General features: G+C 39.5%; 1 protein-coding gene across 2 annotated transcripts in view; it reads right to left on the bottom strand.

The window, feature by feature from the left end:
* Positions 1–15,134, bottom strand: part of gcgra (glucagon receptor a) — a 40,275-nt gene that overhangs the window by 13,034 nt on the left and 12,107 nt on the right. Inside the window, exon 2 of one of the 2 annotated variants that reach the window (XM_079365685.1) lies at positions 5,861–5,940. The exons of the other annotated variant lie outside the window; for it this stretch is intronic. The gene's annotated coding sequence lies outside the window, so the exon portion shown is untranslated. The remainder of the gene's footprint in view (positions 1–5,860; positions 5,941–15,134) is intronic. 2 annotated transcript variants of the gene reach the window in all.

The raw sequence follows: 15,134 nt of genomic DNA, 5'->3' as shown, positions 1-15,134 counted from the left end.
AATTACCCATTTGAAATTTGAAGCCAACAACAGGTTTTAAAAAAGTTGGGACAGAAAAACATAACAGTAGAATAGAAATGTTTAACAAAACACCGGGTTCAAATTTCAGCAGTAACAGGCAACAGGTTAGTAACACGATTTTAAAAAGAGCATCCCTGGGGCGCATGGATAGCCGAGCAGTTATGTTGCACGCCTCATGTGCTGTGGTCATCGTCGCAGCAGGCGTGCGTTTCAATCTGACCTCGACCCTTTGCTGCGTGTCATCCCCCGCTCTCTCCTCCAAACATTCCCTTTCTCTTGTCAGCTGTCCTACCCGATAAAAGCAAAAGTGGCCCACAAATGTATCTTTTAAAGAAGAGCATCCAAGACACACATCCAGCTTGTTATTAATGCAGTGTTCTGAAGCCAGCATCAGTAGTGGCATGGGGGGCATTTATACACATTTGTTCAACACTAAACCTCACAGGAATTGAACATACGCTGCCAAATTGAAGACTTGTTTTTCAGAGAAGGCCTCACTTATTTTAGCAGGACAATGCTAGTATTGAAAGGCATATCTGTTTTTTTTTTAAAACAATCAAATTTCACAACTTTTTAAATGTTGTCCTTTTGCCACTTCTATTTTAATATTGGGATTCAATGTTTCAGAAATCACCACATCCTGTTTTTACATTTACATTTTGCACAGCATTTCGCACTGAAATATGAAATAAGGTGACAAACCAACAAAGTCCCCTACTTTCCTCCCCCTGGGGAATAAAAACTATTTTTTAACCATTTCAAATTTGACCAATTAACATCATTCTCACATTGCAAATCTGCAGCTTTGCGCTCTGACTCATGTTTTATCTACATACATATTATGAGATATAACCTCAACAAATGCCCCAAAGCCGAACACAAAATTTCCCTGAATGAGCATTCTTTACAGCTCATAAAAAGACGTAGAGGATTTGTAAAGATTCATCCCGAGGAAAGTCATTTTGTGGGTCACTCATGCTTTTTTGATGCACATTTGTCAAATCCAATGTGTCTGCTTGGATGCTGTGAAGGCAGGGTGATGGGAATCACAGCAGCCATTTAGCGGGAGCTGGAGTGGAACTAACAGCCTAGAAGGTGTGATGCTAATTAGGCTTGTAAACTCTGTTGTTATCATATGCTGCTTAAACTACAGCCAGCTCCAGATCAAATCAAAGTCTGCTGGAACGTGTTGTTTAGCCCCGCTAGCTGTCAGTGCCTGGGAAAAAAGTCACGCTCTTATCGCTTCTGTTGCACATCGGATTTAAGCCACAGCTGAGAGTCAAACAGTCAGAGGCAGAGAGACCTCTCAAGGTATGTGCGCCTGTTTCATTTAATGTTTGTCACCCTGAAATAGCCACAATCTGCTTCGGGATGTGACGTAATGCTTGTTTTTTCTCCCCCTTGTTGATGTGCCGCCTTGGATTTAAGCAGACGCAATTAAACTGAAATACAAAAAGGTCATCAATCCCTTTCAATAAAGCGATACACAGCCATTTGTCATAATAAAAACTGGTGATTAATTTGTATTTGTGTGAGATATACACAGAGAATTGTAAGTGAATGGCGGGGGTTCCCTGAATGTGGCAAAAAAAACAAAAACAAACATGAAAACTGTCCTGTGTTCGAGTGCATGTTGGATGGCTCAACACAATGGCCCTAACAATCACTGTTGTTTGTTCAAGAGTACTTACCTTTTATTCGATTACACTGTCTAACAAATAAAATCACAAAAGCGGAGTGTGCGTGTATGAATGCAGGCGGCGAGGATACAAAACAAACCTCTTGGAAAAACACAATGACGGTCCGGTTCAGAGAATGACCCCGAGCAACAATCTATCATGCAGCTTTACAAATGCAGAAACTCACGGCATTACTCGTCGAATAAAACATTGCTCTCCATTGCTAAAGCATGTTTGTCTTTCTTAGCAATGAAGTGATTGGATTAGAGATAGGGGTCATACAGCTTTGTTTGGAAAATATACGTCAAAGATATCTGCCAAGCTAGATGATCATTAATGCAAATACGCAGCTACAACTTTATGTACTCTTCATTCTTCCATTGCTTAGATTTAACAAACCAAAAATGCTCGTACCTTAGGGCTGCAGATGTTAGGCTGAGCATGACAGTGCTGGATGAATTCCATCTGATAATAGGGTAAAGCAAAGGGCCAGGGGGGGATAGAGCATCATGCTGCGACACACTCTTTGACTTGTCTGCTGCAATGAAGATGGAGATAGCACACTCATCTGTCATTGAGCAAAGGATCCATCAACATCGGCTATTTCACTTCTCTATAGGGATTTCTGCATGATAGCTGAGGGACTTGAGGATTTTTTTTTGTTCTGTGTAAGTTCTGCAACTGTTCAAATAAGTGTGTGTGTCTCATGTATAAAGACTGATAGCAGCTTCCTTCTGTATCGTCGAAACACAAGAGTCTGTGCAGATTGAGATTAGTCCCATTGAAAGTCAGTAGGCTGGAGAATGTATTCAGATGTAATCAGATCATAAATAATTAGATAATAATAGACCTTATCTGATGACCATACTTTACCTCGAGCTGGCCTATTAAGGCAGAGACGCCCGGTGGTTGTACTTATTATTTGAGTAAAAAACATAAGAGGGATTCATTCAGTTGACTTACAGGTATAATATGTGACGTTCTGAGTATAATCATACTAAATGTAATTATAATGTAATGAATTCCAAAAAAAGACATTGTTTTCAATTCCCCCCCCCCCCCCCCCACCCCCCACCCCCCCCCCACACACACACACACACACACACAACAATTGGCCGAGGCAATAGTACTAAAGGAGTACCAACAGTCTTTCCTGACCAAAGAAAAGACTTTCTTTGACCTAAAGACAAACATATAACAACCGAATCAACTTTGAGATACAAAATGACTTGAAATGTGTTCATGCAATGCCTGTTTCAAATTGTACTAATTAGCATTAGTCTCACATCACAGAATCTTGTTTGTGGAGGGGGGGAGCTGAGGGATGAAGGAAGCGTTTCCGAAGAGAGCATTGTTTTGATCCTTTAATCTGCTCAGTCCTCAGGGTGTGACTGGGGAGGATGGATGTGCCAAACAAAAGGCTGACACCCAGTACAATGGGTTCTGTCCCGTTTTAGACCAGCAAAGTTTAGTTATGTTACATTTTCATTAAGATGATGCTTCAGTCCAATGATTTTGTTGTAAAGGGGATTCGGGAGCCCTTGATAGAGTGGAAGATGAGAAAGAGAAAGGACTTTTTTGTGTGTACATTGATGCAACATATTTTGGATGTATTTGCTTCAAGAAGAGTGGGAGGCAAAATGTGCAAACAGAACGAGAAGCAGCAACACTCTGCAACGTAACTCATCAAGTGAGAAGCTGTGAGTGCTCAGTTCACACAACTCTGCTCAATCAGACACGACATGGCTCTGCACTCCGATGCTTGCACGATTAGCTCTGGGATAGCTAATTCTGGTGTTTAAATTCTCACACAGAGCTCCTGAGAAATGAAGTGAATTTATTAATTGGCACAAAACTGCAAAAAGCACAATTATGTCTTTTCCATCAAGTCTTCTTTTTTCCAGGATGTGAATGTGAGGGAAAACATTCCTACTTGAGGTAAGTTTTATTTACACTCTTCCCTCCTCAACAGTAAAATAACCATGCAGATCGAGGCCTAATTTGGTCAGTTCTGTCTGTGTTTAGTTGTCAGGTGTGTTGGATTGGTTAGGGGATATGACATGCAGTGCTCTGCAAACCGTTTGCTGCCTGTTGGCATTTCTCTGCTGACTGGTGTTTGGAAAAAGTGTCAAGAAAGACCCAGGCTTTGCTCACCCTTTGGCTCCCACCCTTACCTCTACGTGTTACCTTTTCCTCGGCTCAGTGAACATGATCGTTTTGACAAACCGAGTTGCCAAAGCTTCCCTTTTTTCCACCCTGCCAAAATATTCCATAAAAAAGCTTCAGCTGCTTTGACATGAATGAACTGAATTGAGGTGTGTTTAAAAAACATGAATGGCACATTGTACTACATTGAATAAACAATTCAAACGGTGTCAGAAAGCAACACATCACTTTGTTTAAGGGTCCACACTTGAATATGCAAATAGAGAAAAAGGAGTACTCTGTAGGGAAATAGCAAAACACAGCAGAAGTGTTTGTATGTTCATAACCTCCTCTCGCCATTTCAAATATATAAAAACATGAAGTATTTACAACCTCCATATGTGAACGCATGTCCCCTCACACTATTATGTATCTTATATAAAGCATTGACGGATATCTATATATCACAAAAGGACTGAATACAACCATAATGTGTGTGGGAATAGCAACATGATCAACTTTAGACTACAGCTTTATATTTTTAGTGCCCAAATTTGTCAAGATGTACAGTAGTAACCTTTGTTCGGTTTGCATTTGCATTTTCTAGTTCTACCTTTTTAACACCTTTCACCTTGTAACACCTTGTATCCTCAACTGCATTATGTTGGTGTCCAAGTTTTACACAAGTGAAAACAGCTGAAGATTCACACGTGCACACACTCAGACATGTACGTGCACACACACACAACGCTGTTCCGTCTTGTGTCTCTGATGTGAAATATTGCCGCTGTCCCCCCCTGATTAAGACTCTGTTACTACCCATCATGAAAATATTTGAAAGTATAAATAAACCTCTTCAACTGAAGTTCACAATAGAACCCCCAGCAACAAATGTGTACAGGGGAGAGAGACTCTACACACTATGGAAGAACAGATAGTGAGCGTTTAAATGAAGTGAAATTGTCCACTTATCTATTGCTCTCTCGGACTGAGAAAAATGATAATTCAACCAAACGATTCCTGAGGATGGAATGAGTTTGAACTTGACCTTTGACCAACATTATCAAGTTCTCGCTTCATCATCATAATAAGACAGGAATAACAGCCAGTAAATTATTTTTTATAACAGTAGGATGTGAAGGTGAATGTTGACCTTTCGTCCTCTCTTTTAGACATTACAGCTACTATGAGGACTTTTAGCTGGTTATGAAAGAGACTTAAATTAATACTGATGTCACTATATGACCAACAAAAGCAAAAGAGACTGTAGACAACAAAATAGACTATTTGTAGATTGAATCTTTGTTGTGCCAAAATGACTACTCTTGAGGGATTCAGATTTCTGCAGCTGTGTTATGTCCCTGCACTGCTCAAAATGTTTGTCACTGACCCTGTTACAATGTGTGAGAGGAGAGTGCGACCCATCTGTGTTACATCTCCAGTGACCTGCAATGGACGCTCAAAGCCTTTTTTTTTTGTGAGCTGATTATTTGTGTGTTTTGAAAAACGTTCATATTTCCTATTCAGAGGAGAAGTGGGTGGGAAACAATGACCGCACCATTGTGTAACATTTAAGATGTACCTGTATTGTGTGGGTGTGAGTGTATGGGCCTTTTATGTTTTGTAACGTACATGTGAATGTGTGTGGGAAGTGTTCGGCAGGTCTTTCATGAGGTGAGCAGGACCTGCGATCTGTTTGGCAACAACGGCCCTACAGGGAGACTTTGATTTGATTCCATCTTCACCCTCCTACACGATGTGAAACTTTTTTTGTCAAAACTGATTGTTAAGTCATCCAGATATTCTGACAGATGTTAGCGATATTCCAACAAACACATAACATCTATTTAAAAAGAAAATAGGTTAGAGGATACATCCCCTGTTATTGGAAAAGAAAAAAAGACTTTACATGTTTTTCAATTTGTCAGTGTTAGAGCGTCTTGTCGGTGTTAGTGTGCACACCTCATGTATGGAGCTATAGTCCTCTAAGCAGGCGGCCTGGGTTCAAATCTGACTTGTGGCTCTCTTCCCGCATGTCATTCTCCACTCTCTCTCTCTCTCTCCCCAATTTCTGTCTCCATCCACTCTCCTGTCTCTAAATAAAACACAAAAAACAACCCTTACAAAAAAAAGTACAACATTTTACAAAAGGAAAACATCATCTCTCCCATGCATACCTTTGTATCCACAGTTAAACTGACTCTTATCTAACGAGAATTTAAAGAATTTGTCCCAAATATTTTAACACCGCACTTTGTCATACATCGAGCGGAATGTCTGCGAGTCATAAGAAGGGCAAAATATTCAGGTCTTTACATTTAACGTCACCTGCTATCTGCAGTATTTTCAGTGAAAAGAGCTGATTCTTTATCCTGTTCACAAAGCCATCCGATTCCTCCTGGGAATTGTGTTTGTTGGTACAACTAAGACTTTGTTAGGATTCCAATAACACCAAGCAAACTTCTGTGTAAGAGAGAATGATATACAAATGATCACGCACCAGCCAGCGAATCTTGCTTGCTGATAATACAAACTGTTTTCAAGAGTATTGCAGACTCTTAGATAGATCAGAATTAAACATGATGTTGATACAACAGTAATACTGGCAGCCATAGCCACACTGGCCGAGCTGGCACAGAGAGGCAGGGAAATTGAAATCTCTGTGTATTTTTACACTAGCTGTTGTTGTGCTAACCAACCTGCTCCATTATAGAGTCCATGTTCAATTTAAATCTGAGCAGGCATGAAGCCGACCCACGCACAAGCCTCAGCCGCTAACATGATTGGTCACACTCATCAAAACATGTGTGCAGTCTGTACAACGCATGTCGGGAATACTTCTCCAAACAATCAGAGACAGAACCATAAGAATGCGTGTAATGAGAATGGAATTGGTGCAATATTTTAGGTATTTAAACTTTACTTTTAAAATGTTATACAACTTGTCTTTTTTTTTTTACGCTATCCTAACTGTGAAGCTTCATGTATCGCACATCTTACTGCACTGAGTTTATTTGACAGTAGCAGTTTTGTGACCAAGAAAATAAAAGGGATTGTGGCCAACACAGATTATTCTATCATTTCTTAATCTGATTATCATGTTGTCAGAGCGCAGTTTAAGCCAAGACTTCACTAACACACCCGGGCAGCTGTGCCTCAGTTAGTAGACTCGGCCGTCTCTCAACTGAAAAATCAGTTGTTTGATCCCCAGCACCTGTAGCCACATGTCCAATGTGTCCTTGGGCAAGACCCCAACTCCCTCCCACTGCTGTGGCGGTGTATGACTGTGCGAGAATGGGGTTAGTTACTTTTGAAGGTCAAAATGTTTGTCTTGCCTGTGTCGCTGATTACTGAACCACAACAAGAGTTATCACAGCTCTGTAAATGTTAATACAGAAAGTACAGTGCCTCATTAAGAAAAGTGCACTCTGTATACATTTTGACTTAACTAAACACAGAAGAACAAAAGCAAATGTGTAAGTGGAAAAAAATGTGCGCATGGACGAGTTGTGTTTACGTACAGAAATATCAAATACTTAAGGATTAAACTAGCAACAAACGCTTCCTGGACCATCTGCAACATTTACAATTCTGCTTTAACTTCAATCTACTAACTTACATTGTGTGTTCCCCGAAGCTCTTTGCACATGCTGTTCTGTGCATGTGTAAGAAGTGTTTGATGACTAAAGATCAAGTCTCCTCCTGCAGTCATTACAGAAATGTACCACTCACATGTTAACCAAGCTGTTTCTGTGCAATGCCAATTATCTCCTCTGACTGACACCTCCGACTAAAATAATCCTTCAGAGACAAAGTCAGAAATAACCATCTGCAAAAGTCCCCACAGGAGCTTTCAGTACATAATGTCAAATATCCTTCAAAATATAAAGCTAATAATGTTAACTCTTCTTCATGAGTATTTTCACTGATGACACTTATTGTACATTATCACACTATAACTATACTAGAAGTAGAACTTTTATGTCGTACACAAACAAAGTGTCTCTTTAATGCTCGATCCTTTCAATCACAACAACAGCGACAGACATTGTTTGACATCATTAGAGTTGTCTTTGTTGTTAAAAATTGATTTCATTTTTTTCTTATTGAAACAACCCAAATGTTTCTTACGCTACATTAAACAGTTCCTCTAACTCTTTGGGAGCAAAGTTGAAAACATGTGGGATAATGCAAGTGCAAACGGCAAGAAACGTTGGCCTGTAGGCTATTTTAATGATGAAATGTTACTTATCACACCTTAAAGAAATATTTAGATTGTGTAGTCCTGTTTCTAATCAGTGCAACCAGGGAACCAATCACCGGAACCCTCACTGAATCCATTTGATCATCACAAAAAGGGAATGTAATCTCAATCCGTTCAGCTCCAAACAGCTCTAAAGCTGCCAAATGACTTCATCAGGACATGATCAAATACAAACCAACAAGTTCAAACTGTACTGCTACGAACAAAACAGCATGAAAGCACAAAATAGTAAATCATTTAGAGTTGTCTCCTGGGACAAAAACTGTTTCACCACAGTAATAATCTTTTAGTGACATTCACACCGATTGCCTGAGATTTGGTGTAAACAAGCGAGCAGGGAGCAGGGCCAACACAGCAAATCCACCTGTCAGCACTTGCAAGGAAGCATGACAAGTCGAACGAAGATTCAGCTGCGAATACACAAAACAGTCCTCACACTATGACATTTACTGAAAGCATTATGCCAAAAGAGTACAGTTTGTGGTGTCAACAATTTCTTATGTAAAAGTGGCTCAACAAATGTCAAATCAATATTCCCAATAGATTATTGATTCAGTGATGCTTCATTATTCCAATGCGGAGAAATAGGAATAAAACCATAATGTTAAAAATTCTCGTCTGCCTTTTAATTCAAATATCACAGTCAAGGGCTTTCCTATGATGCTCTGAAAATAAACCACATCCCTGAGTCCTAACACGGGCTCGAGTTATGGGAGGAAAGCAGCTGTTTAACAAAACACTATTATCTGAACAAGACCACATGATAACACAGCCTAATTGGGTCCAATGGAGACAAAATCTGAAAACAAAGCACATACTGGACCATAAATCACAGCACAATCTGTACTCTTGTATTACCATACCTGGATTATAGTTATTATAGCCTACCTCAAAGGATAGTACATTATGTGGGGTAAAGCACAAACACACCATTTTTAAAACCACATGCACTGAAATGTGTAGGGCTAGTACAATTTTAAAAGGTGATAATCACGACCAAAGCAAAGAATAATTCAATTCTGTGCAACATTCAAAAAGAATGTTTTGCGACGAGGACGGGGGTTTAATTAAAGAAGAAACGTTCACAAAGCTAAGAGGAGTGTCTATTTCAGGGTATTTGGTAGACGAGTGGAATGGATCAAAACAAAGCACAAAAATAAATCAATAAAAACAAAATTGCAGGAATAGGGAAGAGGAAGGGCTATACATTTTTATTTTGTATTTTGTTGCTAATAAACTGGGGATACTTGTTTGTATATTTGTATACGGTGAATATAAATATTATAACATTAATAGAAGAAAAGGCAGTAGGGATTTATAAGGATCACTTTAATCCACTCCTTTTGGACACTTTTATTTTTGTTTTTCGCATCTTATTTTGAGCATTCAAAATAAGCATACAGAGATTGCAGAGAGACAAATTAAACTGAAATGTCCCTGCACGCTGGTTTTAAATTGCAACATTAACACAAATCAAACCAAATAAAAAAAATGAGACAAAATCTCAAAGCAGCAAAGATTATTGCTTTCAATATTCCTGAAGACACTGGACAATAGCGGTAACTTAAGAAATGAGACTCCAAAATACAACAGACAAGAGATGAGAGAGAAAGAATTTAAAGTAACTTACTTGGTTTGTTTTTGCTGTAGACAAAAATGTTGCCAAATTGCATGCAAAAAAAAACATGCATATGAGGGAACTCCAACTGGACTGCTGTTCAATTAAAAAAAAAGGCCTGAGTGATCCCTGCACCTCGTCTCCCCGGCTCTCCATCAACACTGCTCTATTGTATGTTGAGCTTTTACAGATGAGGGTAGCTACTGTTTATGTGCACTAATCCCCCTGAGCTTCTCTTCACTGCTCTGTCACCCCACCATCAGCCTGAAACTGATCAAACACTTAAAGGAGGGGGCTGTCATTTACTGTGTTCTGCACAGATTCTGGACGCTACTAATAGATTAATTGAGTCCCTTAGATTTAACTAGGCAGCTAAACCTAAAGAAAGGAGAAAAATATATTATTGATCATGGAGAAGGTGCATGGGAAGAGTTTACACAGTTTTCTTAACGGCTGCTTGGTAGAAATGTGCTGGAAGAACATTTGCAAAGTACTTATTAAGCCTAACTCTGGTATGTTTTTTTTTTTTTCAGTAGGTGGGCTTTAGTAGCGCTGAGCACACTAAAAAGACCCCAGGTCAAATGAAATGTAAAGACATCCAGAGATGATGACTCAAAATGTTTCTTTAAATAGAGATAGTATTTGTTTCAGTGTCTTCAGAATGACCCTGAAATCCTCTGAGGAAACCATAACAAACAGAAAGCGCCTCAGTCTGGAAAGTAAATCATCTGTGCCAACAGATAAAAGGATATTAATATCAAATACCGAGATGAACAAGAAACTCTCTTATTGATTATGATGAAAGACAGACAGTCCAAAATAATTCTATCTTGATTGACTCAAGAACTACTGATGTGCTCGAACACTTTCTTAACAAAAGTTAGATTCAGTAAAAATATAGAAATATGTATTTTTTTTATTTCAAATGTTTCACTGATGGACTTATGATGTCTTTTAATATGAAAAAAAGAAGATACACTTCCCCTGCGAGGGGAAATTCAATTCTCTGTTGTTGAGAATGCTACATGGGCTGAAATACACACGTACACACAGGATCCTGGGGGCATGCACTGATAAAGCGACGGCAGAGTGGGGGGGCTGCACACAGCGAGCACTCCTGAGCTGATGCCTTACTCAAGGAAACTTCAGCAGGGCTCAGGAAACGAAGCTACCAATGTCCAGATTTGGTCTGCACCGGGACTTGAACCGGCGACACTCTGAGGCACTAAATCCCCAATAGTCCAGAGAGTTTACAGCCAACAGTAAAGGAAGAGGTTAACATGAGCAAAACCTTAATCAATTTAAATTTATATAACTTAATCAACATTAATATTTCAGCCATGAAGTAATACAACAGGTTATTACTTTTGGTACATTTTGTTCCGAAAACATGCTTTACTTGAATAACATTACTCTTAATACCTATAAATGATGGCAGTCCATTCAGGTAAATTATATGTACATTGTTATTATATGAAACCCTAATCTTAATATAATTTATGATACAATCTTTAATTCTTTCAATTTGCTGATTTAAAGCCTTATCTTTTAATGTATTGTGATTTACAGTAAGTTAACATTTGCCCTGGTGGTCACAGTCTTCCCTTCAGGCTTCTGCAGTGATACAGAGACTGAATATCAGGCATTTTGTGGCTCAGATCAAGTTAATGATAAATTAACTCATCATCTGCTCATATAAAGAAGCTCAAGAAGTTTACTGCTGGGAATCTTACTGCATCATTTGTTGGTATTCTGTGGGGACTCTCCCACTGTCAAACATCATAAATGGAGGTAATTTGTCTCGATTTCACTGGGCTCCAACAGCCCCCCCCCCCCCTTTTACTGTATCGCTCGTATTCCTCATCTGTGTTATCTCACTCCATTTCCCCCCCTTAGCATCTCTATCATCCATAATCTAAATGAACTCAATGCCTCAGTCGCCAGAGAAAGCAAAGCGACTTATCTGCCGCTCCATCGTCTCAGTTATACAAACACATTATGCTCGCTCATTCTCTATTGCTTAGCCCACTTATAAAAACTTTTGGAAGATTGGTGTACTTACAGACTTTGTTTGGAAGATGTTTTCCTCAAGTGCTTTACAATTAATCACAATTTATCTGTTTTCCAGATGTGTCTCATGTGCATTTTTCTTTTTCTAGAAAGCACTGTTACTGTAGGTGACTCCATCTGCTTGTTAGCATCAAGTAAGCCAATGTGCCTCAGTGCAGTCTATTTTATTCTGATGTCTATGCTGCAACAGAGTGATTCATGGAAAGCAGCTTGGCTAATGCTTTAGTTGTTCGGAGCCGCAGGAGTAAAACACAGTAAGCCTCAAGTGACATTTATTCTCACATGATGTGCTTTGGGTTCACTTGGTGCAACTGACCCCACTTATGAATGAATTAACTGCAAAAGTGTTCAGGTCACAGCAACAACCGACATCTAGTACAAACACACACTGTGCTCAGGCTGAGATGCAGCAAAAACCAGAACACAGAGCCGATCCATGGACTGTTGTCAAACTCTTTGTGCGTGGTTCATTTCAGTCATTTAAGGCAGCCAGGCAGACACTCTTATCATTTCCCATGTCCTTAAATCAGTGGTGTGGTTTATAGAGCGTAAAGCAACATATCCTGCCTCTCATCACTGAGGAGGAGCGACATGCACTGAGAAGCGTCAACATCTTCAGTCATTCATGAGTGCGTTGCACGGTAAACAAGATATGAGCATGTCACGTCGCAGCGAGCTGCAGGGAGAGCGAGGGGAGAACAGTGGCTCGTTAGCAGAAGATGAGTTAAGGACAATAATGTGAGGAATAAATGCAAAGCCTCCACTCATACATTTTAACTCAGAGCTCTTTGCTCACGTCGATCACTTGTGCAGTCTGAACAACGGGCAGCAAGATACATTTATTCTTTATTTATTCATTCATTTAATTACGGTATACTTCAAATTTACTCTTCTGTGTGTTAATGTTTCCTAGTGTTGATTGTTTCCGAGTGTAATGTTATTGTGTTTACTTGTTTAGTCTTTAGTGTTTCCAATTCTATTTTGTGATGTCTTCTCCCTGTGCCTTTCTGTGTTTTCTTACATTCTTCAGGTCGCTGTGTTTCTTCAGTGCTCTATGTTTAACTTTCTAACGTTCTCAGTATTGTTTCCTGCCTCTCTGTGTTTCCCTCCTGTCTTGATTAACCTGATTAGTCTCACCTGTCTCATTAGTCTCACCTGTGTCTGATTACCCCATCCCTCTGCTCCTGTGCATTGCTTTGTTTTTCCCCTCATGGCTCTTTTGGACATTTTTGGATCTATTATTTCAGTAAGTTCGTTTTTTTGCAGTTGGTTTAAATCAATCTTGTGTTGCTGCAATTGGGTACTACTCTTTTGTTTTTCAACCCGTGTCTGTGACAAGTTTAGGGTTCATTGACACTCATTTGGACAGTGAGGTCATGCTAAGGTCAGCACAGTAGCACCATAGGAGAAAGAACATTGCACGCAGTGAACACATACAGACTGACGATCATTAAGGCGTACGCTTTCCATTTTTGTCTGCTCGGGTTGAACGACCTGAAAATAGTGACAAGTTTTAACCAAGAATAGTAATTCTAATTCCAGGAAGCACAAATCTTAACAACACACTTCTACTAGACCAGTTGTCAAAGGGCTCGGCTCTGCAAACACCGGAGACCACGGATGCAGCGCTGAGCCGATGAGGAGCCACTCCATCCGAACACACACCACTTGATTTTACATCACCGCCAGCTCCACTATCTGTGGGCCAGGATTAAACAGACTGATAGCATGCTACTGAATGTTGTCGATGACAAACTTCCCATAACTGTTGAGTTTATTGCCTTCTGAGGTCTGAATAAATATTTCAGAAGTAGGCAAAGCAAACTGCTTTAAAATTCTTCTATTTGATGTTTCACTTTTCTTCTTCTACATCTTAAAGCACAGTTAAAATATTTGCATCTTCAGACAGTAAGTATGATGTAATACAGTAGTGTCAGAGCTGCAGTAATTTCAGCCTGCAAAACACGGCTGTCAGATGGTCCTGTAATGCATTCAGCAAACAGAGAGTAGTTAAGCAGTAAAGTAGATGAACTGACAATTATGTACACACACACACACACACACACACACACACACACACACACACACACACACACACACACACACACACACACACACACACACACACACACCTGTTTATGCATCCTTCTGAGGACCACAGGCGGTCTGCAAACACACAATTTGTATTAAATGTCTTGACTTGGGCTTTTACCCATAAGACATCACTGCACACAAAAAATAGCCAATAAATAAATAAATAGAAAAACTCAGGCTCAAATTGACTCTGATAACAAGAGACAGGCTCACACAGAAAAACTTTAAGCACATATGACATACCAGTATGACTGTAGATTGATCTACTACAGCCTCCTGGGGATAAGTCACACATAGGGAAATGGTGTACAACTAGTGGTGGGATTTAAAAAACAAAAACACCTTTTTAAAGGACTAAATAAGTGTTGGTCTTCCTCTGGCTCAGAGTCTGCAGATAAGATCTGTTATGCTGATAGCTGAGAGCCTGATAGAGAGTTGTTGAATGAATGTTGTGGGAAACTCTTCAGCTCTTACAAGACCCTCAGCAGTTCAACACGTTTGAGGAGGGAGTGAAAAATGCTTATCAGGAGCAGTGTGCTTGTTTGTAATGAATATTGAATGTGTTTAAAACAGTGAACCTCAGGGGAGGGTGGAGAACAGAAAAAGACAATGTTTTACAGGAGAGCACTAAGGACCAGGATACAGACAAGTGACAAGCGCAGAAAAAAGAAAAACTGCTGCATAATGCAACTATTCTCAGAATAAAATGAAATTTCAATGACTGTATCTGAATCTAATACAATTTCAACCTCCCTCAATTTTTTATCAAAAATGGAGTCAAAAATATGCCCTATGTGACAAATGATAGCATATTTGTGTATTAGGTAACAGCATTAAGGTAACATCACTGAGACTTTTTCAATGTTAAACACGGTCTATGATGCAAACAACAGGCCTTTCCATCAGCGCAACTGTACTCAATTTAAACATGTTAAAATTTACTGGTAAAATGATAAAATGCTAAATAAACTGGTCAACACTGTAATAATGGTACCCACAAAGCACAAGCATTTTAGCAAGTACATTTTGTCGCTGTTGTATGTTGACTTTTGCATATTCCTCAAAGACGATCGCTGTGCCTCAGTGCTGTCTCACAGAGAAACTATAGTCTGGCTGTATAATTGCAGCCAACGCAAAACTGCTTGTTGGATCGACACATATCTTCCCCCACGCCTTACCGGTGTCGGTTTAGTGAAATACTATGTACAATGTAGTACTATATTTTCTGTGACACGTTTCTGTA

This window comes from Symphodus melops (assembly GCF_947650265.1).
Source record: "Symphodus melops genome assembly, chromosome: 17".
Lineage (NCBI taxonomy): Eukaryota > Metazoa > Chordata > Actinopteri > Labriformes > Labridae > Symphodus > Symphodus melops.
The sequence above is the reverse complement of the archived record's forward strand: the minus strand, read 5'-3'. Positions and strand labels throughout refer to the sequence as shown.